General features: G+C 39.6%; 1 long non-coding RNA gene across 1 annotated transcript in view; it reads right to left on the minus strand.

The window, feature by feature from the left end:
- LOC141502842 (uncharacterized) overlaps positions 1-27,434 on the minus strand; it is a 150,451-nt gene that overhangs the window by 39,598 nt on the left and 83,419 nt on the right. Inside the window, exons 5-10 of the long non-coding RNA XR_012472673.1 lie at positions 23,343-23,528; positions 22,446-22,559; positions 19,658-19,795; positions 15,043-15,084; positions 11,920-11,987; positions 7,774-7,963 (exon numbers count right to left, since the gene is read on the minus strand). This is a non-coding gene — a long non-coding RNA (uncharacterized LOC141502842). The remainder of the gene's footprint in view (positions 1-7,773; positions 7,964-11,919; positions 11,988-15,042; positions 15,085-19,657; positions 19,796-22,445; positions 22,560-23,342; positions 23,529-27,434) is intronic.

Here is a 27,434-nt window from a genome sequence, read left to right on the forward strand (position 1 = left end):
TATTTAGGGAGAATGACTTCTCTATATGTGGTAGGGATGGTACTGAGATTAGGAAGGTTTTGTCCCTTTCCTTGGCTATAAATATTGTGAAATGGAAAGTGCACTCACTGTGTTTAGGGTTACAAGAACTGAGTAAGAATCTATAGCATGCAACTTGTTCAGTGGGTGATACCAAATCACTTCCTCTCTTCAGGCCTCAGTGTCTTCTCTAAAATCTCTTCCTCTACTAAATCCAAAAATCTATTTATTTACTGTGACAACTACTATGTGCAGAGGGGAAGTAAGGTAGTGCAGTAGATAGAATATCCGCCCTGGAGTCAGGAGGAACTAAGTTCAAATCTGGCCTCAGACATTTGATACTTTCTAGTTGTGTGACCTTGGACAAGTCACTTTACCCTGACTGCCTCTAATCCAGGGTCATCTTCAGTAGTCCTAGTTCCTATCTGGCCACTGAACCAAGATGCCTTGAAGAGAAAGTGAGGCTGGTGACTTATTCCAGCACTCCCCTCACTCAAATCCAAATCACATGCTTATGATGGCATCACTTCCCTGATGTCAGAGAACACGAAGGACAAACATCACCCTTACTATTGTCAGCTGTGACAAATGTTTTTGCAAGTCCTTCCATTTCAAAGAGGACCAATGACATCTCAGGTGCTATTTTCTATCTTGTGTGAATCAGATTGCAGTGAAGCTGAATTGTGCAATAAATTGTCAGCCTCACTCTCTCTCCCAAAGTCACCAAAGTCCAGTTGCAAGACAAAAATCAGGACAAATACAAAGGGGAGCTAAGACAAGGTCTCTGTCCTTCAAGGTTTCAGTCTATAAAGTTGGCTGTCCTCTTTTTCCAAGCCTCTCCTTTGAACTGACTCTCTAAATGTTTCCACACATTCAAACCTCCCAAAGCCACAAGTGAGAATGCCAGAAAGGGTGGTACACTACAGTCATCGTTACTGTTGCCCAAACACATGGCCAATACAGTCATCTCATTTGAAATCAATGGTAGTCAAGTCAGTGGAGTTTTTTAAGTCAATTCAACTTCTTACACTTTGAATGATTCTAATTCTACTTGATTAATCTGATGTCCTGTAGTCAGAATGCTGAATACCAATTTAAATCTGATTAGCATACAATCCCTTCAAACAAGGGAGAGAGGATACCTACCTGGCTGGTGAACAATTTATATGCCCCTGCACCCTTTGTCAAGAAGAAGGGTCTTCAAAGCATGAAGTTTAGGTTGTAAAACTGAATAATGTCAGACAAGCCAAGTGTTTTCCTGAAGAACAAACTCAATGCCAAACTGAAAGGGACCGAAGCAGTCAATGCTAAAGTATTTCATTGCAAAAGTATTAGCTCCACAGTACAGATGGACAGTTGACCAATGGAGTGGATACTCTGGCTTTAGACTCTCTGTGGGATTGCTCCAATGATCAAGGGAAGGAAGAAGGGGTAAAGAAGAAGGAGAAAAAGAAAGGGGGAGAGAGAGAGAACAGATGTTTTAGAAATCACATGTGTATTCTTTCCTGGGTCAGGAACTCCATTTGAGCTGAATCCAGTTATTGGAAAAGAGCATAGCCAACACACCTATGTTTGGTATCACTGTCATCTCAAACATTCAAAAGAAACCAATGCCACCACTGAAGTGATCCAAAGTGAGTGAAGTGAACACCTGACAACATGGTGTAAAGGGCAAGTTTCCACTTTTTGGATTAGAAAACATCTAGAACCTCATTGGTGGATGGGTCCCTGAAATGTCAGCTACCATTTTACAAGCTTAAGTTTACATGCTCATGGCAAGCAGGTGCTGGGTATCCACTTTGAACGTGAAGTCAGGAAGACCTGAGTTAAAATTCAGCCTGAAACACTATATGTGTGTAAGCCTAGGCAAAACATTTTCACCTGTCTGCCTCACTTTCCTCATCTGCAAAATGGAAATAATAATACCACCTAACTCCCAAGGGTTGTTGTAAGAATGAAATGAGATGGCCCAGCTAGGTGGCACAGTAGATAGAGCACCAGGCCTGGAGTCAAGAGGTCCCAAGTTCAAATTCAGTCTCAGACACTTAATAATTACCTAGCTATGTGACCTTGGGCAAGTCACTTAACCTCACTGCCTTGCCAAAAAAAAGGAATGAAATGAGATCATGTTTGTAAAGCACGTTTACAAATCTTAAAGGGCTAAATAAATGCTAGCTGGGTTAATGGTAACTATAGGAGACTGGTTCAATTACAGAACTGAGAATGCAATCAGGCTAAGTGACCACCAGATGGCAAGTGAATATAACTTATTGCCATGTTCTCCAGAGCTTCGGATGGAAGGAGATATTCAGGTTTTTCCTTTACAAATAGAACCCTTAATGAAAACAGCAAGATGTAGTCATTATGTACTGAGTAACCTGTTTGAAGGCTGGCTGCCCCATAAATTCATATTGAGGCCCATGGCCCAGTTGTCAGTTTATTCTCATAACAAACCAAAGGCACGGCCCGATTTTAAAAAGTACCATTTAAACTCAAGTTAGAGTCACAAGTTCTCCCAGAGGCAGGAGGCCTGCTTTGAGTCTAAACTTCCCCCAGGCGCCTCTTCCTCACACACAGAGGAAAGCTAGCCTCTCTCCTGACAGGGACTGCTTGTCTGCATGTTCCAGTCCTTCTCTCTAGTTCGGTGAGCCAGTTTATTTCCCTGGGGCCTCAACACATAAATGCTAAATCTAGCATGAGCCATGAGCAAAGGTCAGAAATGGAACCCCAATCAAAAGAGGGTAGCTTAGGATCAAGGTTAGTCACAAGAATTACAGATGGCCCACACTGAAAGGGACCTTAGAGTTCATCTAGCATACTACCTTCATTTTACAGAAGAGGAAACTGAGGCTCAGAGAGGTTCAGTGTCTTATCCAGGGAAATGAATGACAGTGCTATAACTTTAATTCAGTCTTGTGATTGGTACCTCCCAATCACAACCTACCTTGCCCCTCCTTCTCTGACTAGCTACCACATTTGTGAGGTTAAGAAGGAATTACTATTTATAGATTACAGATTTTTTTAAAAAATTACATTATAATAGAAAAATATTTTATGATCTTTCCTCCTCTTTTTTCTTCTTACAGTTTCAGATTCAAATAATCATAGCATGAAAGGAATTCATTCCTTACCCAAAATATATGTGTCTGAAAATTGAAGCACTTATCATAGCTGGGAGAAGAGTAGACAAAATTTTAATTAAGCTTTTAAAAGTCAGTTTTTCTTCCACTAATGGACATTAATAATGCATATAATTTTTTGCCTAGAGAACACTCCTCTGATAAACAGAAAAACGTATAACTAGAGTGAAATAAGTGTAGTAGGGATATTAGATAATAGGGACCCACCCTTTCTCCAGCCCACCCTCAGATTTGCCCTTCTTGGTACATCACCCACAGCTATTTTCTGCCTGGCTTCTCTCCAACACATGAAACTTTGGGAGCCAGTTTTCAGTCACGAGTAAATGGGGAGTTGCTATAGTATAACGATGAAGAGCATGAATGGCTATGGGGACCAAAGTAGCAATAACTCTAAAGATGGTGAGCCAGAAGCAAGTCTGCACTCAAAAAGAACTGTGATGATGTCTCTGTCTCTTTTTCTCAAAACTAAGTGAAGTAAGAACTGTTTTGAGCAGTCCTATCTCCTACCTAACTACCATGTAACTACATGTTACCTGTGTCTTCTTCTCTGATCTAAGGCAACCTAGTCTCCAGAGTTAGAATGGACCAGAAGATAACCTTGTGAATTTTCAAAATATGAGAAGTCATCAAAGGCCCCATTTGGCAAACTAAGGAAGTAAGTGATCCTCTAGAGGGATTAGTAGTTGGAAGTGCCCCAAACCAATAGGGAAAGCAGCTTCAGACATCAAGCCCTCCCACTTATGGTCCCTGGGACAGAAGAAAGATTGGTTAGAAAGTTGCCAATTCTTAGAGCCCAGCAGAAAACTAAGATGAAGAGGGTCTTAAATGAGGACTGCACAAAGGAGAAAAGAACTTGCAAGGCTAAAAGTCACAAAACCCCCTTAGCCAAACTCATTACAAATGTACTTTAGAGTCCACTATCCCCTGAGGTCCTTCAGTGTGCAAGAGGACAGTAAATTTATTGAATTAAGTAACTAAAAAGACTCTTTTTTACAATCCCACTTTAGATTAATTAACTCAATTAGAGTTCTACTGGGTATTTCTTACTAGGAAACACACCTTTTGGGGGACTCAGGATTGACAGTACAAGAAACATTCACAGCATCTCAGGGTCTCTTCTACAATGCTGAAGGAAAAAGCATTCAGTTGCCTTCTAGGGATTGAGGCTTTGTCAATTTGAGCGAGAGTTGGAGAAGTGGTTTCTGGGTAGAGGGAAAGTAATGTCCATCTCTTCCAGATTTCATAAAGGCTATGCCAGGCTGACTCCATCATACTAGAAAACACTCAATGGAAGCTCCATCAGCAAAGGAAGTTGACTTTCAGTGAAACAACCTAAGTACAGTAAAGCCCATAATCATGAGACTGGTTAGCCACTTGGCATAAGAAACTTTTTTTCCATGGAAACCCATGACATCAAGAAAAGTACAAAATGATCTGTGTGGCCTCCTTGTACTTCTATAGTGATGGAGGTAAAGACTCTTGTAACTTTCAGACTATCTATCGATACTGACTTAGCTATTGGTACCAAATAGGTGAAATCCTGGTCTCATGACCAACAAACGGACATATTACTGAATCTTGATATCCCTGCTATAAAGGAAACTTAAAACTAGGAAGAAATTGCAGCTCAATGGAAAGATGCTAAGGGAGGCAAAGGAGTTTGCAAGCACACAAAGGGAACATTTCATGGGGCATTAAGGTCATCTCATATGTCGGTGCTCATGATAAATATTTTCAAAAAGACCCCTGACAAAAACAGAGAGCAGGGCTTCAAATGTTAATTCATTTGATCCTCGCAATAACCCTGGCAGGCAAGTGTTACTATTATCCTTTCCCATTTTACAGTTAAAGAAAACAAGTCAGAGAGGCGAAGTGACTCACGCAGGGTCATAGAAGGAACTAAGCATTTGAGACAGGTCTCTTCCTGACTCTAGGCCCAGTGCTCTATCCACTATTCCACACTATTTTAATAAAGAGGGAATCACTCTTTACTGATGGGATCATTCTACAATCACTTGGCTATATCTAGTCAAGATTACAGACTTGTTAAAGCATAAACCAAAATTAGTATGGAGCTAGAAGATTAAAATGAGAAAAAATATTCTATTCAATTAAAACAATTCTAACATGCTATGTTTAGACAGGGTACTAACAATGAAAAATGAGAAAAGAATAAAAGGCATCAGTATTTATTATAATAATTTCATATAGATCAATGTAAGTCATCTGTCATAACACCAAAAGTGTCTAAAAATGAGCTTCATCAATAAACACTTGATTTACCAAAGGGAGAAATGCAGCAGCAAAACGGCCAGTTGAGAATAGAATCCTATTTGTAAAATCGGATAGAGAGGATTGGTAGGACAGTATCATAAAAGTTTAGTGGAGAATAAATTCAGGCTACAGAAAGCTTGGTTGGAGACCCAACTAAATGGTCTTTCATTTAAAGAAGGCAAACAAATGAAAGATTTTGAAAATCTTCAAAGTTTGCTTTTTTTTAATGAAGTCTTTTCCCCATCAAGGATAGGAGAGACATCACATTTAAATTATTAACACTATAGTCTCAAAATTGGCTTAAAAGAAGCAATGGAAATTGCACTGAAGAAAACAAAGATGGGAAGCAGCCAGATTAGACCAAGAATATATCAAAGATATCTGTTCTGAAAGTAACTCACTGTCAAGGTTTATGAAGGAGGGGAAGATACTCCAGAAATGGGGAAAAAAAACCTCAGACCTTTTCAATACTCAAAAAATTCAGCAAAGAGAATATCAATAACTACTGACTCTCAATTCTAATTTTCCCTTTATATGACGGTTTATGAGAATAAAACACATTGAGGGAATACGTGAGAAGGGGTATTAGAGGGATGGGGGTGGAAGAGAAGGGGGCCGTTTTACGAGTGATATTCCACAGAAGACTGCACCCTTACCAGCACACAACTGACAAAGATATAAAGAATACAAGATTCTTTCATTCTTATTGTTTGTGGACTATAAAAAGGCATTTGATTCTGTAAAGCAACACCCTGTCTTAAAGGCTCTCATCCAACATAGCTTTTCTAGGTATATGTCAAAATATTCTTTGAAAAATACACAGATGACTTTGATGACCATATGATCATTCACAGCAAACAAAGCATAAGATCTCAATAGATATTTATGTTCACAGAATCTGAGTTGTAAGGTATCTTGGTAGCTGTCTAGTGTAAGTCTTACAGAAAAGGATGATTTTAAATTCACCTCCTCTCAAGACAAGCCATTCCACTTTTGGACAGCTTTAAATGTTAGATAATTTTTTGTTTGTTTTTCCTGACACCAAACCTGCATTTCCCTCTCTGCAATTTCCATTCATAGCTCTTGGTTGTGCATTCTGTGGCCAAGTAGAAAAAAATTAGTCTCTCCTTACCAATATAGCTTGTCAAACACTTGAAGATAGCTCTCACATTTCACCCCCACCCCCCACAGTCTTCTCTTCTCCAAGTTAAATCAGTCCATTTCCTTCCATTTATCCTCTTATGCCACAGCATTGAGACCCTTTCCTATCCTGACTGCCCTTCTCTAGACACTTTACAACTTCATAATGTATTTTCAAAAAAGACCACAATCCTACTCCAGAAGAGGTCTGATAAGCACAAAGCACATGGGACTCTCACACTGACTTCTTTGGCTGCCATATGATACTATTGACTCACATTCAGCTTGCAGTACATTAAAATCCACACATCTTTTAAAAAGCAACTGCTTGGGGCAGTTAGGTGGCACAGTGGATAGAGCACTGGCCCTGGATTCAGGAGGATCTGAGTTCAAATTTAACCTCAGATACTTAATAATTACTTAGCTGTGTGACCTTGGGCAAGTCACAACTCCACTACCTTGCAAAAAACAAACTAAAAAGCAACTGCTTTCTAGCCACATCTCTTCCATATTATATTGGAGGACATAGGTTATCTGTGGCCAAATAGAAGACATTTTATCCAACCCCATTGGAATTCATCATACTAGATCCAGCCCAATGCTCTGTCAAAATTTTTTGTAATCCTGACACCTCATGTGTCAGTAAACCCTACTAGTTTTTGTGTCAACTGAAAATTTATACAATCTATGCTTTTAAGTCACTGGTGAAAATGTTCATCAGCACAGGATCTTGCATGGGTCACTGGAGACCTCCTGCCCCATCAACCCCGGCCCATTCATAATCTCTCTGATTCTGGCCACCCAACCAATTCTTACTCCATCTTTTCCCCAAGAATAGCATGAAATACTTTATAAAAACATCTTTGCTAAAATCTTGGTAAACTGTATCTCTCACCATTTCCTTATTTATCTTGGGTAGCAGCTCTGTATTAGTCATTTCTGTTCTATCATTTCCAGCATAAAGGTCCTCTTTGGCAGAGAAAACAGAAACGTGATGAAATGTGCAGAACTGTTTTCTCTCTGTAGCCATTTACAATTCTCCCTTCACCCCAAGCAAATGTCCTTTTATTTGATCCTCCTCTCCCATTATAGCTTTAAAAACACTTTTTTGTTGCCCTTGGGTTCAGGAGCCTCAGTTTATTCTGAAGGTTAGCATTCATGATACTACTTTTATAGGTATGAATTACACTGATTTTATTACCTGGTCATCCTTCCATCTCCTGTACCTTTTTTTTAAACCTACTGGTCTCTTCAGATGGATTCCACTTTTCTTCTTCATTGGAACCGTTTCCCTTTTAATCTTCTGAATTTCATTTCTGAGAAGCTCTCATCCCTCCAGAGTTGTCTTCTCCCCTGAAGCATTCTGGGACATGGAAATTTATTCTTTACCACTGCAAACAGACAATGAGTTGATCTCAAATTGAACAGGAGGAAGAGGCTGAGTTGACTTTAAGAAACTCCAAAGTTCTTCTAATGACCCTAAGCTTCTACCTGAAACAAAAGCCCTTCTTTTTAACATCATGAAATTTACTTCTAATTAGAAATTCAGTTAGTATTGGAATTTGAATTCATTTCTAATACCCGTAATGTTTCTGGTGTTATAGAACTGAAAGCCATGGAACAGTCCCTGAAAGACTGAAGTTGAAGATGATCCAAAGGATAGTAGGAGAAACATGTGTTACATGCGATGGGGTCTTAGGAAGACTCAATGGAAAGGAGATCACCAAAGATCCATAGGAGGGAAAAAAAGATGATGGGCTGGTCTCATAAATATTCTGTCTATGGGATGTTTCGGTCTGCCTTTAACCTGGGTGGAACATATGACTTTCAATGGAGTCTGTGAAAAATGTTCATTTTGATGCTATCACTTTGGGTTTTCCTGATTTCTGTATATACTGCATCTTCTTCATTAGAATAAAAGCTCCTCAGTGATAATTTTGTTTTGGGCTTTGTGTCTCCTCCGGCATCTGGCCTCAGCCCTTAGGAAATATTTGATGAACTGAACTGACCTTGCAGGACCCTGGGCCACATCACCTCTCCAACATGCAATCATGAGGTCTATCAATATGACCAAGTCAGCAAATTTGAGGAAAAACACTGACTCTGGGGTCAGAAGATACAAAGTGTAAACTCTCTTTGAACAGCATGCTCCATACACTCTGGATCGTGTGGCAAGCATTCCTTAGGCTCAGCTGTACAAATGATTGGTGCTGTGTCCACACTTGGCATAACTCCCACTCACCCCAGGGGGAATCTATTTGCTCTGAATGAACATAATATACTTGAACGGTCCTAATAGCAACCTTGCCTCACTGATTCAAATAACCACATAACTTACCTAACGAAGCAAATTTGGTAAAAGGAGATTGGGGAAAGGAGAGGAATGTTTCAATCGGTTCCTTTTTATCCAAAGCATGAGCATGTAGAATGAATGATAACAGGCTCCTGATGTGGGCATAAACATCCCAAATGTAATCCTGAAATTAGGCCAAGATGTTTCTTGCCAGATTGATGGTTGAGGCCAGGCATTACTCTAATTTCAGGTACACCTTTGAGAGTTCATGTTCTTTCTTCTTCTTTGATTAAAAATGGACCATTTTCCAGGCATCACCAGTTATACTGGACAAGGATTTGCCATTGTTTGGATTGTTTTCCATGCTATTTAAGTCAAAGCCCTAAATCCCAGTGTAGAATACATGTGTGACTATTCTGTGTACAGTTATGAGACCTGACTTGGAAGCTTGGCTCTGACACTGTCTTGCTCTGTAACTCTGGGATAAGCTACTTAACATCCCTGGGCCTCAGTTTCCTCATTCATAAATGGGGAAAAGAATACTAGCACGGGGAAGGAGGGGGATAAAAACTCTTTGTATTCTTAAATAACTTGTTTCTATAGGACTAAGAAAACCAGACACTCTAGGGAATAATGTGCAACAAAGATAGACCTTCTTAGACCTTGCACTAAGGCACACTGATGGCAAAGAAGTTTGAAGGGACAGAACAGTGATAAAGAAGAACAAATTTGGATCTTGACTTCATTTTGTGTTTTATGGATCATGTGGTTCCAAGAGAACAGGAGTCAACCTCCCTACTGAGCCCAGTCACTTTCCACTGGGGGGGGGAATTGCCCACCAAGAGCATTAGTAGAAGGCCAAAGGATTGCACAGGTATCTGAGGGAGATGGGGCTCATAAGACAGGGAAGGAAAGTTGTTCAGTGATGTAAGTCTATTACACCTACTGTCAGTGTTTCTCGTATTTGATGTTTTGGGTCTACTTTTTCTATAGAGATCTACATCTAATCATAGGAAATGCTAGATAGAGATAAAATACTCCAGGGAAACCCTGATAGGAAAGTACAAGCTGAAAAGAGAATGATTAATGAGAAATGCCAAAGACTGAATCCAGCTCATGAAAACTCAGAGTGGAAACTTGGGGCTACTAGTTACTCTGGGGAAAAGAATGTTTCTTCAAATCCCAGTTCTGTTAATTACTACCTTGGACAAACCACTTTGCCTTTGCCTTTCTGGGTCTTTTTTTCCTCAGGTGACTACTAAAGCCCCTTCTAGGTCTAGATAGTAATGATCCTCTTTTTAAAAAATATCCTTAAAATGTAATTTGTTTTGTAAAAGTAATAATAATTTCAATGTGAAATTGTGCTGAATTCCTGAATCTTCTATAATGGTTGTGGTGCTTATTTTAGGAGATGGAAAGCCATTCTATTCTCTTCCAGAGACTTCTAACTAAATTTAGGCAAAATTATTCTAGACTTGGGGGAAGAGGAAATAGGGGTAGATATAGACAGTGAAAAAAAATTGGAAAAAACACAAATATGTCCAAACAAGAACTCATTTTTCTAGGACCTTCAGGCTCGTGTGACTCAAAGTCCAGTGTTCTTTCTGCTCTATCTCTGTGTCTCTTAAAGTCAGATTATAGAAATTCTTAAAATAGAATATTCACAAATAAATGGGTTTTGGGGTTTCCTCTGTTAATACAGGAAAGAAACAAGTAAGTGAGGGGATTTCAGTGCCACTATTGCCAAACTCTTGTGCTTCTCAAATTGTTAAAACCCTATAACAGTATGATTGAATCTAGTTTCAAGATTTCTAGAACAGGGGTTTTTAACCTGATGTCTGTGAATCTACTTTTTAAATACTTTGAGAACTGTATTTAAAACTAATCTGTTTTCTTTGCAATCCTTAAAAATACAATTATGAGAAGGGGTATATGGACTTCACCAGGCTGCCCAAGGGGTCAGGGATACAGTGTAAGCCTGAGGAGTTTATTGTTTTGGAACTCTCCTGAGGAGCCAAATGTCATTTTACAAAGAGAGAGGTTCTAAAAATATATGACAGAAAATGAAAGAGAGAATGAGGCTAATTTGGATTCCTGTCTAGAGATATAAACAGCCTAAGAGGGAGATAGTAAGAAATCAAAAATATTTTCATATATATGTATAGGATTTCCTGTGTGTGTGTGTGTGTGTGTGTGTGTGTGTGTGTGTGTGTGTGTGCTTATGTGTGTATACATACATATATATATATATATGAAAATATATATATGGAAATATTTATACAGAGAAAGAAGAGAGAGGAAATACAACAGAAGAGAGGAAGAAAACCATCTGCTGTCTCTGCATACTACTGGCTCTGATAACATATTGAATCTGAAGTGAATCTGGGCAAGACATGTGCCTTGGGCAAGTTACTTCCCTTCCTCTTAGTCTCCTTATCTGTGAAATAGACTCAATCCCTGAGGTCCCTTCTAGGCCTAAAAGTTGTATGATCAATAAATCAGATCTTGTAGATTAACATGTTTAGAAATGTTCCCAAGTTAGTACTTTGCACATCCTTTAATCTGCTAGGCCTATATCCCAAAGAGATCAAAGAGGGAAGAACACATATGTACAAAAATGTTTATAGCAGCTCTTTTTGTAGTTAAAGAACTAGAAACAAAGGGGGTGCTCATCAGATGAGGAATAGCTGAACAAATTACGGTATAGATATGTGCCATAAGAAATGCTATAAATTTCCTTCCCTAATCTCTTTTAATTCTGGTGTCTTCCCACTAATCATTATTTCCCATTGAAGTTGTATATAGCTCACTTGGTATATAGTTGTTGGTACGCTGTCTTCCTATTCAACTGGAAGTTGCTTGAGGGAAGAGGCTGTCCTTTGCCCATTTCTATACCCCCAATACTCAGCACAGTGATTCATACATCTTAGATACTGATTAAACTGCTGATTGGTTGATTGATTGCTTTCAAAATAAACTAGGAAAGCTTCTGAAACTGAGGCAGAGTGAAGAGAACCAGAACAATAGTGTAAAAAACAATTTCGAAAGACTTACCAACTCTGAGCAGCCCAATGATCAACCGTGATTCAAATGGACAGATGATGAAGAATGCTGCCCATATCCTGACAGGGAAGTGATGGATTAATTAGGCAGAATGAAACACACATTTTAGGATATGATCAATATGGGGACTTGCTTTGCCTGACTATGACTAAGGGTTTTGTTTTCCTTCTCCCCGCTCCTCAGGGGGAGGAGGGACAAGGAAGAATAGAAGGGAGAACAAATACTTGGTAAATGAAAAAATATGGAAATACAAATTTAAAAATTTGTTCTGACAAATTTCTAATTGCTACATAAATGTTATTGTGAGAAAAGTGAACATATTTCACAAATATACTGCTTTGTTAAAGAACAGTTGTTAGACATGTCTGACTCTAAGTGACCCCATTTGAGGTTTTCTTGATAAAGATACTGAAGTGGTTTGCCATTTCTTTTTCTAGTTGATTTTACAGATGAGGAAACCAAGGTGGACAGGGTTTACTGACTTGCTCAGGATCCCATAGTTTGTAAGTATCTGAGGCTGGTTTTAAACTCAGCTCCTCCTGACTCCAAAACAGAATGACTTTCAATACTGAAATGGAGAATTACTAACACCAGTTTGAAAATGTAGACAGCCTCATTTCTTGGTGTAACTGAATTACTAGACTAGTAACTAAAGACTCTGTATATCTAGAGTTCAATTAGTCATTAGACAAAGTATACTGTTAAATGTTATAAAGTATTGAATAGTAAATTTATCTGGTTCAATGACTCAGCTTGAAGAGTCCTGATTAATGGCTTTATGTCAATGTATAAGGAAGTCTCTAATAGAATGCCCCAAGGATCTGGTCTTGACCTTCTGCTATCCAACATTTTTATTGAATAAAGTCAGAGATGATATTCTCACCGAATGTACAGATGCCACCAAGTGAGGAAGTCTATCTACTACAGTGGATGAGAGAACCAAGAGAGATCTTAACAAATTGAAATAATGGGCTGAAGCTCTATTTTTCTATTCTTGCTAGCACAGACCCAACAATCTATTTTTTTAGGTTTTTGCAAGGCAATGGGGTTAAGTGGCTTTCCCAAGGCCACATAGCTAGGTAATTATTAAGTGTCTGAGGCTAGATTTGAGTTTAGGTACTCCTGACTCCAAGACTGGTACTCTATCCACTGTGCTACCTAGCCGCCCCTAGACCCAACAATCTTGAGTTGAAGTTAATCAGATTAAATTGACTAGAGTCAAAAGTAAAGACTTCTTTAGGAGGAAAATTCCAGGACCTAAGCACCAACAGAAAACTATGATTAGATAACAGATGGTGTGAACAAGATCTGCGATTTTTAGTGAACTGCAAGCTATACTCAAGTGAGCAGGGTGTTGGGGTAGTTGAAAAAGCTCATGTAAACTTAGTCTTTAGTAATAGAAACAACACTGAAAACACAGAAGATGGTAAGACTATCGTCTCCATCCCTAGTCTGACCATATCTGGAGTACTATATTCAATTAGGGACATCATGTTTTAGAAAGGACATAGACAATCTGATGATGATCCAGAGGAAGGTGATCAGGATAATGCCTGGTCATGGGGATTATGCTATAAAAATATTGATTAAAGGAACTAGGCCTGTAGAAGACAAGATGTGAGAAAGCTTGATAGTTATCTTCAGGTATCTGAAGGACTCTCATGTCATATAAAGATTACTTTGGGGAACTGGCCTGGAACTAAAAAGACTTGAGCCTGGACAGGAGGTGGAGGAGGCCCTTTAAATATCTGGAAGACTGCTCTAATAGACAAAGGATTGACTCTTTTTTTGCTATCATGATGTCAGAGTGTAATGAGTAGATATGGTTGAGAAGAAAGGAAGATTTCAGCTTGATATGAAAGAAATCTTTTTAACAATTAGATATATTCAGGTATAGAGTATGTAAAGGTAGTGTAAAAACTACCCCAACTCCATTTTAGCCTTAGTACTTTAAGGAGGTATGACTTACCCTACAATGTCTAAAGCCTATGACTGACTGAGACCATATTAAGACTATATATCAAGGCTAAAATATTACGACTAAAATTGGGTGCCTTCAATCCCACCCTTACAAATAAAATTCACTAAGTTATATTCCTCAGTATATTCCTTCTATAGAAAATGAACATGCCCATGGGCAGCCTGCTGAAAGGACAAAGGGGGAAGGACTGTACTAGTCAGTCCAGACCATTTTCTTTGGTGTATAATGGATGATGTGTTTCACTAATGGGGATTACCTACAAAAGTGCTATCAAAGATGGATCTCTAAAGGTGCATGATGACTTAGAAAATCACATATTAACATTATCCAGTAGTATAACTGCAGCTGGCACTGGAAGGGTCTCAGTAGGTAGTGAATCACCTATAGCTAGACATGTTCAAGCACAGACTAGATAACCACAGTGAAGGAAGTAGCTGCCTCTGAGGACCTTCCCAACACTGTGATTTTGTGTCAAAGAAGATTTGACTTATTATGTTTGACCCCCAGGGGGCAGAACTTAAAGCAATGGACTGGAGCAGCAGGAATTCAGTTGGACGATGAGAACACAAATGACCAAGGGAAGGGGGTGGGAGCACGGCAGAGGTAGTAGTGAATTCCCCTTTACTGTCTAAATGGAAAATAAATGACCGCTTGTCTGGGACACAGTTGAGGAGACTACTGTTCAAGATTAGGGTCCCTAGGAGGTTTTATTACTTTGTGATTCTTTGATTCTATGAAATATTATTTGGTCAAAAGGTTTTACAAAGAGATGATCCCAGAAAATTCAGATATCCCTAAACATAATCTGGGGATAATTTCTAATTTGTAAGATGGTACTGTTGAGAGTGGGCTGGTCTTGGAGTCAGGAAGACCCAAGTTTGAGACCTATCTTTGACACACAGACTGGTTGTATGATGCTGAATCAGTTCCTAGAAATCTCAGGACCCCCAGACACTAAAGATTGTAAATTACAGAGCAAATGTTGATTTGCTTTGATAAAAGGAATTTTCATCTTAGAAATTTCCCAAACCCAAAATGGTCCACAATAAATCTATAAGTATATATTTAAAATTATATATGCAATATGCATATATAATAAATATGGAATTATATCTATAATTAAAATCACCTACCTTTATTGGGCAATAAATGGGTGGTCTCAGATATATGCACACCTAGATAATAATAAACAGTTCTATTTTTAATAAATATTCATTTCTGTCAAACATTTTGATCTTTAAATAAAGCATTTTTAATAAAGTCTCCAGCATATGAAAAATTTATGCAGAAAAGAAACCCTTCTGGAGAAAATTAATTCCTTTGACTCTACTCAAGTTTCAGAAGAAATTTCAATCTGGAGAATATTCCACAAAAGGAAAATACATACAAAAGAAATCTGTCTAGTAATCCTTTAAAAAAAAGACTCCAAAGTTACCCATCAACCCCTCCACCCCCACCAAGTTGTCTTTGTGTTGACTCTGGGATAAGGAGTTCAGATTGATGGTACATATGGTAGCTGGAAGTTCTTAGAGCAAAATGGAGACCATTTACTAACAGTCAAGATCTACCACTTTGTAGAGGCTTAATAAAGGCTTGGGGAGTATTCCTGAACTGCACGAAATGGGTCTTAACACTAGCTCAGATGCATTTTATCGGGGGTGGGGGGCAAAGATTTAAAACTACAATTGGTATTGGAAGGATCTTCAGAGATCTAATCTGTCTATTCATAGAGGAACTAAGACTCAGGTTAAGTGACTTGTCCAGGGACACACAGACATTAAATGGATTTAAAGCCAGGCTTTCCAATGGTCTGAAGATCCATAATACCATCACCATCACTTCTACAGAAAATGAGCATGCCCATGGGCAGCCTGCTGAAAGGACAAAGCGGGAAGGACTGTACTAGTCAGTCCAAATCATTTCTTTGGTGTATAATGGATGATGTGTTTCACTAATGGGGGTTACCTACAAAAGTGCTATCAAAAATGGATCCCTAAAGGTGCATGATGACTTAGAAAATCACAAATTAACATTATCCATGTTGTGTTGCATTTTTATTTTAGTAAATATTTCTCAATTATGATTCTTGCAGTGCTCAAGAGAATTTTAGGTCCCAAGTTTGCCACCTGTGGCCTACAACCAGGATTAAATAGTCAATTTGGACACTTGGAGGGACGAATGAATTCTATTTGGAAGAGCTATAAATTACATGTGGCTCAAAAAGGAAGTCTTCCTTTTTTTTTTTTTTTTTTTTTTAGGTTTTTTTGCAAGGCAAACGGGGTTAAGTGGCTTGCCCAAGGCCACATGGCTAGGTAATTATTAAGTGTCTGAGACCGGATTTGAACAGGTACTCCTGACTTCAGGGCCGGTGCTTTATCCACTACGCCACCCAGCCGCCCCCACAGGAGTCTTTCTTCATCAAAGACTGGGGGCTTTTTCTGCTTTTTCCCTTGACTATCTTCCTTCTAGAAATATTCTGAGATGGCAATAAGTAAGAGATCCCAACTCATCCATAGCTATAAATATCAGATTTGGAGATGTACAAAGGTACATGACCAAGGTAGATATGTTTAACAAAGTTAACTGTAACCTTCTAAATGCAATGGGAGATTTCCTTCCTTTGTTTCTAGAAGAAACTGGGAATTAAGGGCTAGGGTCTGTTCCAGATTCTAGTCTTCTAGGCAGATAAGGTGGATCTCTGCGTTATCAACTTCAGTGATCCATGAAAGTTCAAATGAGAGGAATAAGAGGAACTGCTCTTCCTCCCCCTCCCCAGCACTGAATAGATCCTCTACAGAGAATGGATATAGAGACAAAGACAAGAATAAAAGGGATGGGGGGTGACAAGGAAGAGATATAATCTGCACTGGTAGAAGGAGTGCCCCCATTGATCACAGGGTTGTCAAATTTAGCACGTCTCAGCATTTCTGACAACTAACGAGAGTCAAAGAGCAACCTGATTCCTCATAAGGATGGCTCCCATGATGAAAATGGAGAGCCCAACTGTGGGGGGAGAGACCAGAAAAGATGCCAAACCCCCAAGCATTAGGGGAGAAAAGCAAAAGAAAGGAATCCACAAATAATGTGATACTATCTTGGAGGACAGCAGGGATGACTGCCCCCCCCCCTACTACAGACATAGACACAGAGACAGATAGATCCTCCAACCAGTGCCTGGTTCTTTTCTGCCACCAATCTAAGAAGCCTGGGGCCTCCCCGGTTGTGAGAACCACTCCACACTAGAGGGCAGTCTGGGGTAACTGCCAAGCTCCCTGGGTATTTCATCTTGCAGTCAATCAACAAGCAACTTCTAAGTATTTTTTTGAGACAACCACTGACCTAAGAGATAAGGAAAGGTGCATCTGAAAAAAAAAGGCAAAACCATGGTCCTTTCTTCCAAGAAAGTCATATTCTACTGGGAGAAACAATAGGCAAATGAGTGGGGACACACAAGACAGATACCTAGTAGAGGATGTCATCCTCCTCCCACTGAAAGCCAGGCTGTACAGAGTTCTCAAGACGGAAAGGTCATAGTGGAAAGTTCTGACTGGGGAGGGAAATGGGCAACCACTCCAACATCTTTATGGACAGTTTTCAAATCCATGACATCAGAAGATGAACTCCTCAGGTTGAGTGTCTGCTATGCTGTGGTCCCCAGGGTCACAACGAAGCAGACAACTGAACAACAGGGTGATTGGAAGGGGCTGGGGCAGAAGAGCTCAGGAAAGGTTTAATGCAGAAGGTAGGATTGGAGCCAAGTCCTCAAAGAACTCTGAGAATCTGAGGGGTGGAATTAAGGGGGGAGGGGGAGAGGGAGATGGAGATATCAGGGAGCCTCTGGATTTTGCTGAGTGGAGTGGGGGCAAGCAAGAATTGAGGAAGTATTAGAGTTGACCATATCAAAACTAGGATGGTGACTGTGTAAGTGGGGAAATGATTTAGAGAATAAATGAGAAGACTTGGTAACAAAGAGCACAAGGAATAAGGTATGGCACTTGGGTTGTGATTCTGAGTGATTGGCAGGATGATGATGTCCTCAACAGCTATAGGAAAAGTTCAAAAGAGGAGAGGACTGGGGGGAACCAAAGCTATGTTTTAGAAATGATGAGTTTAATACGACTCCAGTTATAGTCAATTCCTGATGTCAAAAGGGAAGGTAGGAATATCAGTGTGGAGCCAAGGAGAGGAGCGCAACTGGATAGAAAGATCTGAGAATCATCTGCACAAGGGTTATTGATGAGAGAGATCACCAGGGCAGAAGAGAAGTGAACCCAGAACAGAGTCGTAGTTAATACTCTTAAAAGGACATGAATCCAGAAGAGTAACAGAGAGGTAGGAAAAGAGAACAGTATCATGAAAACCCAGAGCAGAAAGAGTATCCAAAAGGAGAAGTTGATCAATAGGATCAAGTGTTTCAGAGAGGTCAAGAAGGATGACCACTAAGAAAAGGCCATCAGATTTAGCAATTACAGAGACCAGTTGATTGCTGCTCATCCCTTGACTGCAACCTTTTGTGGGTAGTGCTTCTAATTAGCCAATCAGATGAAAAGAATATGTTCCCTACACAGCTATATTACCTTTTAAATCAGAATGATAAAAATGAATCAGAACAACAGCCCAGGGTATGTACATTACCCTATCTGTGTGATTCTCCAGGCTCTGCTCCAAGACACTCTTTCCTCACCCACTCAGGTCAAAGAATCTAAGAGGTCAGTTCCTCAAAGCCATTCCCAATTTGTCACCAATAAGGATGTTGCCCAAGTCTTTTTCACTAACAGCAAACTTTCATAATAGATCAGTGTGTAGTCTATAGAGAGGAGACAGGCTTTCCAGAAGAATGACATAAGAGGCTTGACAAGGTGCATGTATTTAGTTTGTCTCTGTTCCTGGATAACTGGATAGGATCAAAGGCTATTTCCACAAAGAATGCAAATTGCCTGGTCATCTTGGTTCAGTCAAGGAAAGGCCCTTGGCTGGACCAGAAGACATTTCCTTTCCCCATTCTCCACCTTCCCCAAAATTACCATGCTTCCCTGATAACTCTGATCCCCTGCCCGAATAACAGGATCACTGAGAGACATGAACTCAGCAAGTAAAATTCAATTCAATACATCAAGGGAATGGGCAGGGCCATTACAAAGAATCCGGCTCATTTTAACTTGAGATTATAGGAAATGACACTAGCTCCCAAAAAGTGAGCGATCATGAGAATGGTAGAGCTATTAGGGGCTCTCCTTCTATGGTGGCAAGAACTGAGGCCCACCAAGAAGAAAGGATTTATTTAAGATTATAGCACTAGGGGCAGCTAGGTGGTGCAGTGGATAGAGTACCAGCCCTGTAGTCAGGAGAACCTGAGTTCAAATTTTTTTCTCAGATATTTAATAATTACTTAATTGTGTGACCTTGGGCAAGTCACTTAACCCCATTGCCTTGCAAAAAAAAATCTTTTTTTTCTAGGTTTTTTTTTTTGGCAAGGCAATGGCGTTAAGTGGCTTGCCCAAGGCCACACAGTGCCTGAGGTTGGATTTGAACCCAGGTACTCCTGACTCCAAGACTGGTGCTTTATCCACTGCACCACCTAGCCACCCCACAAAAAATTTTAAAAAGAAGATTACAGCACTAATGAATGTCAAAGTCTAGGCATGACCCAAACCACTCAATCAACCAGCTTTTATTAATTGCTGACTATATTCTAGGTGCTGGGGATATATTTACAACTAAAGCATTACTTGTTCTCAGGGACCTTACATTCAGATCCAGTTGCGGTGATGTCAAATTTCTACTCCACTTCTACTCCTGGGCTGCCAGTGACATGGCTGAGAAGAAAGGCAGTGAGGGGTCATCAGAGCAGTCCTATTTTTTTTGGGGGGGTGTTCTTTCTGGAACCTGGGAAAGGAGAAGGAGGTTGTGGTTAACAAGACTTGGCTTGATATTTTCATTGTAAGCCATGCTTTTGTTTGTCATTGGCTCAGATGGTTTTTGTTTTGTTTTGTGTTTTGTTTTTTGCAAGGCAAATGGGGTTAAGTGGCTTGCCCAAGGCCACACAGCTAGGCAGTTATTAAGTGTCTGAGGTCAGATTTGAACCCAGGTACTCCTGACTCCAAGGCCAGTGCTCTATCCACTGCACCACCTAGCTGTCCCTTCAGATGTTTTTAAAAATCAGTTTTGCTTTAAATAAAAAAAAATAAAAAGGGAAAGAGGCTCTATTTCCTATGGGGCATGCTTTTGAAAATCTAGCAAATAGAAGGGCATAGGACTCTGCAGACCATGCAAGTGGAATAAAAGTGTCTGCAGTGGACAAGAGGAGAAGGCTCCAAGGGCTGGGATTCATTACTAATGAAAGAGAAGTAATCACTCCAAAGAAGTCCAGTGCTTTTGCAGCTGCTAAGTTACTTCTGCCTTGGGGCACATAAGCCATGATGCCTGCCCATTCAGGGCTGTCTCCTGAGGTTGCTCATTTTTTCCCATCATACATTTGGGAGTTTCATCTTAAAAATAAGATCCACTGGCTTCAATTATGCCTACAATCCAAATGATATAGAAAATTGTAACATTGGGTTGGCAGCATAAGTCATTAACAAAATTGCTGAGTAGGTGGGCTTGTCTTGCAGGGCCTCCACTTGGTCCTTCTATCTTTTATACAGCATGTACAGAGTCCTTCCCTTTCAGGTTTATTCCTCTAGAACCTCATTAAAGCCAGATAGATCTCTGGAAAGGATCTGCCAACTCTGTCACACTAAAATTCAAGGGATGATGGAGCATTTGAATCACCAAATCATATGATTTTGAAACTGGAAGAAATCTTAGAAATCTTCTAGTACACTCCCCAGTTTACGAATGAGGTTAACTGAGGCCCAGAAAAAGTTACTTTTATAGGATTGTAACAAGTTTTAAAACAGTAAGAAAGCCTAGAGATCCTCTAGCCCGGAGAATTTTAACCTTCAGTCTGTGAACTTGTTTAAAAAATATTTTGAAAAACACATTTCACTATAATTTATTTCCTTTGTAATACAATGTCTTTTATTTCATGTGTTTTAAAACATTGTTTGGAGAAGGGATCCCTAAGCTTCATAGACTGCCAAAGGGAAGCATGATACTCTCGTCCACCCCCCCCCCATTTTACAGATGGCAACACTGAGGCCTAGCAAGAACTGATGTTCACAGACTGACTCTGAGCTTTAGAGGTACAAGGCAACTCAGAGATCCTCTTTTCCAACCCTGTCATTTACAGATGAAGCCACCAGGGCCATGAGGCTAGAGAGCTGAGCTCAGCCAGGACATCCTAGGCTGAAGTACTGACTACAACAGTTATTGAGTAGATAAAACCCTAGGCAAGTCCCTTCACCTCTTGGTGTCCGAGGGAGCAAATGCTCAATCAGCACTGGTAAAGGAACTTTCTGTACCTAACTGGGAGCTCTCTATATCATCACAGGTCTGGTACAAAAAATAGATTGTATGGCACCACAGTGAACAGCAAGCCAGGCTTCAAGTCAAGAAGACCTGAATTCAAGGAATCGCCATCCACAAAACATAGGCTCACAGATCATAGAATCTTATGAAGTGGTCAAGTCCAATCCCCTCATATGAATGAGAGGGAAACTGAGGCCCAGATCTGTTAAGTGATTTAGTTAAGATCACAACAATTATAAGTGATAGAGTGGTGATTCAAATTCAGCTCCTCTGACTTTAAATTCATCCCCATCTAAAACAGAGCTCATTAATTTAACATCTCAAACTCAATTCTCTTCCTAATTTTCCTACTCTTACCAAGAGTAGCAGTATTCCTTTAGTCACTTTAGGTCTAGAAACTAGGGATCATCCCTCTCTTCCCCCCCCCCCCCCTTATATTACATTCGAAACAAACTGGCCTACTTGACAGATGCTTTTATCTATTTTAAAAGTAAGCTTTTTCACAAGCAAAATTAACACATCTGGGATAGGAAAGGAAGTGGATCACTGGGAAAAAAAACTTGATATCAAATTTCTGAGATAAGGGTTTGCTATCTAAGATATAAAGACAATTAAAAGAAATACAAAAGAACAAAAGCCATTCCCCTCCCCCCCAAACAAGAAGTCAAAGGATATAAAAAAACAAATCCTTTTTTTAGGGTTTTTTTTTAGGTTTTTGCAAGGCAAATGGAGTTAAGTGGCTTGCCCAAGGCCACACAGCTAGGTAATTATTAAGTGTCTGAGACCGGATTTGAACCAAGGTACTGTTGACTCCAAGGTCGGTGCTTTATCCACTATGCCACCTAGATGCCACCAAGAAACAATTCTTAAAGGAAAAAAATGCATACTATTAGCAATTATACAAAAGAATGTGCCAAATAATAATGAGAGAAATAAAAATAGAACTCTAAGATTTTACCTTATATCTGGCAAACTGGCAAAAATGACTAAAGACAGAAATAGTGTTAGAGAAACTACAGGAAGACAGGTACACTAATGATTTGCTGGTGGAGTTGTGAATTATTAAAGCAATCACTCTGGAAAGCAAGTTAGAATTATGCAAAGAAAGTGACCAAAATGGACATACCCTTTGACTCAGAAATTCCACTGCTGGAGAATACCCCAAGGAGGTCACTAATTTTTCAAAAAGCTCCAAGAACACCAAACTATTTATAACAGCATATTCTATGGTAGCAAAGATCTGGAAACAAGGCAAATAACCATTAACTGGGAAACAGCTAAACAAATCATGATACAGAAACACAACAGAACAGTACTGTGCTGTAAGAAAAAATAAATAAGACAAATAAAGAAACACATGGTAATACTCAAATGAACTGATACAAAGTGAAGTAAGCTAAGTCAAGAAAACAATATACACAGAGAGTAGAGCAATGTAAAAGGAAACACACATAACAAAAACTTAGTATTGCAAAATTATAAAAAAGAGCCCTAAGAAGATGAGAAGGTATCTTTCCCCATGCTTGTGAATAAGTAGGTCTACAGGTTTGCATATAATGTCAGGTTCTTTTAGGGTATTCATTGATTTTGCTTATTTTCCCCCCTCTTCATTATCTCATTATTTTTTAAAATTCTTTGTTATTAAAGAATGGTTTTCTGCAAGGGAATGGAGGATGAGACAGGTGGAAAACGCAATGATAACAGAAACAAAAGGTATCAATAAAGATGTAACTGACAAGTAAAAACAAAGAATCATTCACACACACACTCTAACATGGGGCACAGTCTCCTCAAGAACTTAGTTCCTTACTATAAAGGTAGTGAGGCACATGTGTAGGGAGCACAGGGTCAAAGTAGCTCCCAATTCTGGAGCTGTGGGGCCTTGATTTATTTTCTTTTCCCAGGGCATCCTCATGAAGTTCACTGCAGCATGTCAGGGTCATAGATGAGTCACTCCACTGCTAGTCTGGGCTGGCTCTTCCTAGGGCACAGCATCTCAAGTTGAGTGGAACAGGTTACTCACCTGCTGGTTACCAATGTTAGGCAGATCACTCTGCTTTGTCCTAACTGGGCCAAGCTGGTCACTCAGCTGTTGAGCTCTTCTCCAATTTGTGGCAATCTCCTTGTGGCCTCCTTGAGCATGCTCTTCTATGGGCAGGTGCAATCATCTTTTCACCATCTTCTCAGGTAGACTACCACTTTGCTTTTTCTGGAAAGAATGAGTTGTTTGTTGTTGAGTAGATTGGCAGAAGCCTCTCCTGACTTCCTCAGGGTCTCAGTTTTGTGGGTTGTCACTTCTAGGCAGAAAGTAGAAGAAGGCTAGCCAAGCCTTTTCCATTCAACAATTATTTAGGTTTGTAACACATACAACTGAACCAAAAAATATTTTTTGGAGGCAATTGGGTCACATAGCTAGTTAAGTGTCAGAGACCAGATTTGAATTCTGGTCCTCCTGACTTTGAGGCCACTGCATCACCTAGCTTCCCCTTAAGCATGATGCAAGGCTCTAAGGATACAGAAATGCCAATCAACACAATTCTTACCCTCAGAAGATGACATTCCACTAGTAGAAAACAACATACAAATACATAAATCTACAAAGTAAACACAAACTATTTGGGAGTAGGCCAGGGATCAGGAAGAGTCACATGTAAGAGGCTGCACTTTCAATGAGCTTTGAATGTGATCAGGAATAACTAGGCATCCACAGAAGCAGTAGAGATTGAAAGGAGAGCATTCTAGGCATATAAGACAAGCAATGCAAAGGTTTGGAATCAGGAGATGAAACATTATGAGTGCGTAAGAGCAAGTAGGACACAGTGACTAGTATGCTAAACGTATCTAGAAAGATAGGATGGAGTCAAGTCACGAGGGCCTTAAATACCAAACATAGGAATTTCTATTTTATCCCAGAAGCAATAGGGAGCTACTGAAGTTTCCTGAACAAGAGAGTGATAGCCAACCTTGCACATAGGATAAATCAATTTGGAATCTGTATGGAAGATAGGATTGGAGAGAAGAGAGACCAGAAGTAAAGAGGTCAATTAGGAGGCTATTGTAATTAGTCCAATTGTAGAGTGAAGAGTACCTCAGCTACGGTGGTAGTGATGTAAGCAGAGAAATGATGACAGATCTAAGAGATGTGCCATGGAGCTAAAATTGCCAAGTGCTTACATATGAAGGAGGAAAGAGAGGGAAAAGTTGAGGATGACTTCAGGTTGTCAATTTAGGTGCCTAGAAGGATGGTAGTATCCTCAAAAAAGCCAGAAAAATAAAGAAAGGGATCGGTATAAGATAAAGAAAAATAAGTTCCATTTTGGACATGTATTTGAGATAGCTACAGGTCACAAAGGTAGAGGTGACTAGCAAGCAGTTGGATATACAGGACTGGGGAGAGATGAAAACTGAATATATAGACTTGGGAATCATCTGAAGTAAGATAATAATTAAATCTATATCAGTTAATGAAATCATGAGAAATGTACAGAAAGAAAAAGGAAGAGGGCCCAGAACTAACCCAGTTTTAACCCTAGCTTTACTCCTATGAACAGGTGGGACACGAATGACTTTGACTGAAGAAGGGATTTCAATACATACAAATTCTACATATGGGAAAGTACCAAGAGTCAAGAAGGAGCAAGACAAGATTAGGAAAGAGCTAATCTGGCTGGAATATCAGTTATGGAAATAGGAGTATGCTGAAATAAGGATAAAAAGCAAGCTGGAGTCAGATTATAAAGGTCCTTGAAATATAATCAAAAGGTTCCATATTTTATGTTGTAAGCAATGAATAACTTGAAAGCTTTTGATCAGAGAAGTGACATCGTTAGACCTGTGCCTTAGAAGAATTATTCTGGTAACTGTGCTGATGAATTGCAAAGGAGAGTGGCTGAAAAAATGGACACCACTTGTGAAACTACTATACCAATCCATGTAAAGGGTGATTAAGGCTTGAACTAGGGTGGGGCAGAGGAAATGTCAATCAAATCAATGAAATGAAAGCATTTACCAATCCACACAAAGCTTTGTCAATGTTCCTAATCCCTTCCTCCTTCAGCATTTGTCTCCCAAAAACTGTTAGCTTGCATTTACATGGTCAAAACCATAATGGAGATTGGACCATTACCCAGTTAATTCAATCCATATAGATGACCAAGCTTGAATAATTCTGAATGCCTTTGAAGTGGACTGCTTGGACAGATTGAGGTACCAGGATGACTGGCCAACCGAATTCAGTTTGTGGCTGTGTTGAAAACCCTAAATCTGCAGGACTATTTGGCTACACTACACAAAATGAATGGCGAAATCCATTTCCATGTGAAGCTTTGGAACAGACTATGAAAAAGCAGATACTACAGCTGTGTCTATATGATGACCCAATATTCAGTGGAAAAATACTAAGTGCTGTCAATTATCAGTCACATCTAGGCAGTGCCAAACATCTGGGTATTGGCATGAATGGCATTTTTCTTCTTTTAAGAAAGAAGCAGAGTGAAATAGAAAGAGAATGAGAATGAGGCTCATCTAGCTTGGAGTCTGACCTCAGCTCTGCCATTCCTCAAACACCTTTACATTTGATTGATTTTTTTTAGATCCCCAGGCTCTGGCACAAAGTAGATGCTTAACAAATGTCTATAGAACTAAATAGAAGTGGACGGCATAGAGTAGAAAACTTGGGACTCAAAATCCTTACTCTACTACTTAGTCAGGTAACCTTGACCAAATCTCTTCACCTCTGAGCCTCAGTTTTTTATATGTGAAAATGGAGAGGATGATGTCCATACCATTAATTTTAGAGGGCTCCAACAAGATAATGGAGGGAAAGCGTTTTGTAACCTCTTAAAATGCTATAGAAATGCCAGTTCCCCTCTGAAAAATTGTGGAAATCATGCCTAACCTTCATACCTCACTTCAAATGAGATCAAAGATAAAAGAATACTTTGAAAAGGACAAAGTAAAAGAGAACTGCATTTGTAACCGTGTCCAAAGGCCTATAAAACCAGGTCTACCCCTTTCGCTTGGAAGCATCACTACTAGGTCCATATTCCATAAGAGATGAAATACGGGAAGAAAAGAATCTGTATGTATAGGGATGTTTATAGCAGCTCTTTTCTGGATCTGAGTAGTTGGAAATTGAGGGGATGCCCAGTGGTTGGGGGATGGCTGAACAAATTATGACATGTGATTGAGATGAAATGCTGTTCTGTCACAGGAAATGATGAACAGTATGCTCTCAAAAAAAAAAAAACCTTACATGAGCAGATACAATGGGAAATGTATTCTATACAAAGTAAAAGCAATATAGAAGGATGATCAGCTGTGAATGGCCTACATTTTCTCAGTAATTCTGTGACCCAAGAAAACTCTTGAAGGATTTATGATGAAGAATATCATCCATCCCAAAGACAGAGCTGATGGTGTCTAAATACAGATTGAAGCATCCTTTTTTATTTTCACTTTATTTTTCTCGAGGTTTCTCTTTTTTTGTGGTGGGAGGATATTATGCTTACTTTTACAAAATGACTATAGTAATAATGTAAAAAAAATAAAGAAAAAAAGAAATGCAAAGCCTTGCCATTTAGCTGTTTGGAATCATGTAGATACAGCCTACTTAATAACAAACCATCTTAGGAATGCATCCATACCAGGATGCAAAACATGAGACTGTCCCAAGTGAATTTGAAAACACAACTCTATCCATGTTACTTTTGTCTTCAAAAACCCTCAATACGGAGCAGCTAGGTGGTGCAGTGGATAGAACACTGGCCCTGGAGTCAGGAGTACCTGAGTTCAAATCTGGCCTCAGACACTTAATAATTACCTAGCTGAGTGGCCTTGGGCAAGCCACCTAACCCCATTGCCTTGCAAAAACCTAAAAAGAACCCTCAATACAGCTGCTTTCACCAGACCTTCAAAGGCCCTTCCCAATTTGGCCACTAGCTACCTCTCCATCTTTATCTCCAAATACTTCCCCAAGGCTTAAGCTTTAGCCTTCACTCCCCTACTACATGGACAGGCTGGCCTTTAGTTGCAATGAAGAGTCAGTGAGGAAATTTGCATTGAGAAGGGATAAAATGAGGCAGTAGAAAGAGGTGCCATAGTCCAGGTCAAAGAA

This window comes from Macrotis lagotis, chromosome X (assembly GCF_037893015.1).
Source record: "Macrotis lagotis isolate mMagLag1 chromosome X, bilby.v1.9.chrom.fasta, whole genome shotgun sequence".
NCBI classification, from domain to species: Eukaryota; Metazoa; Chordata; class Mammalia; order Peramelemorphia; family Peramelidae; genus Macrotis; species Macrotis lagotis.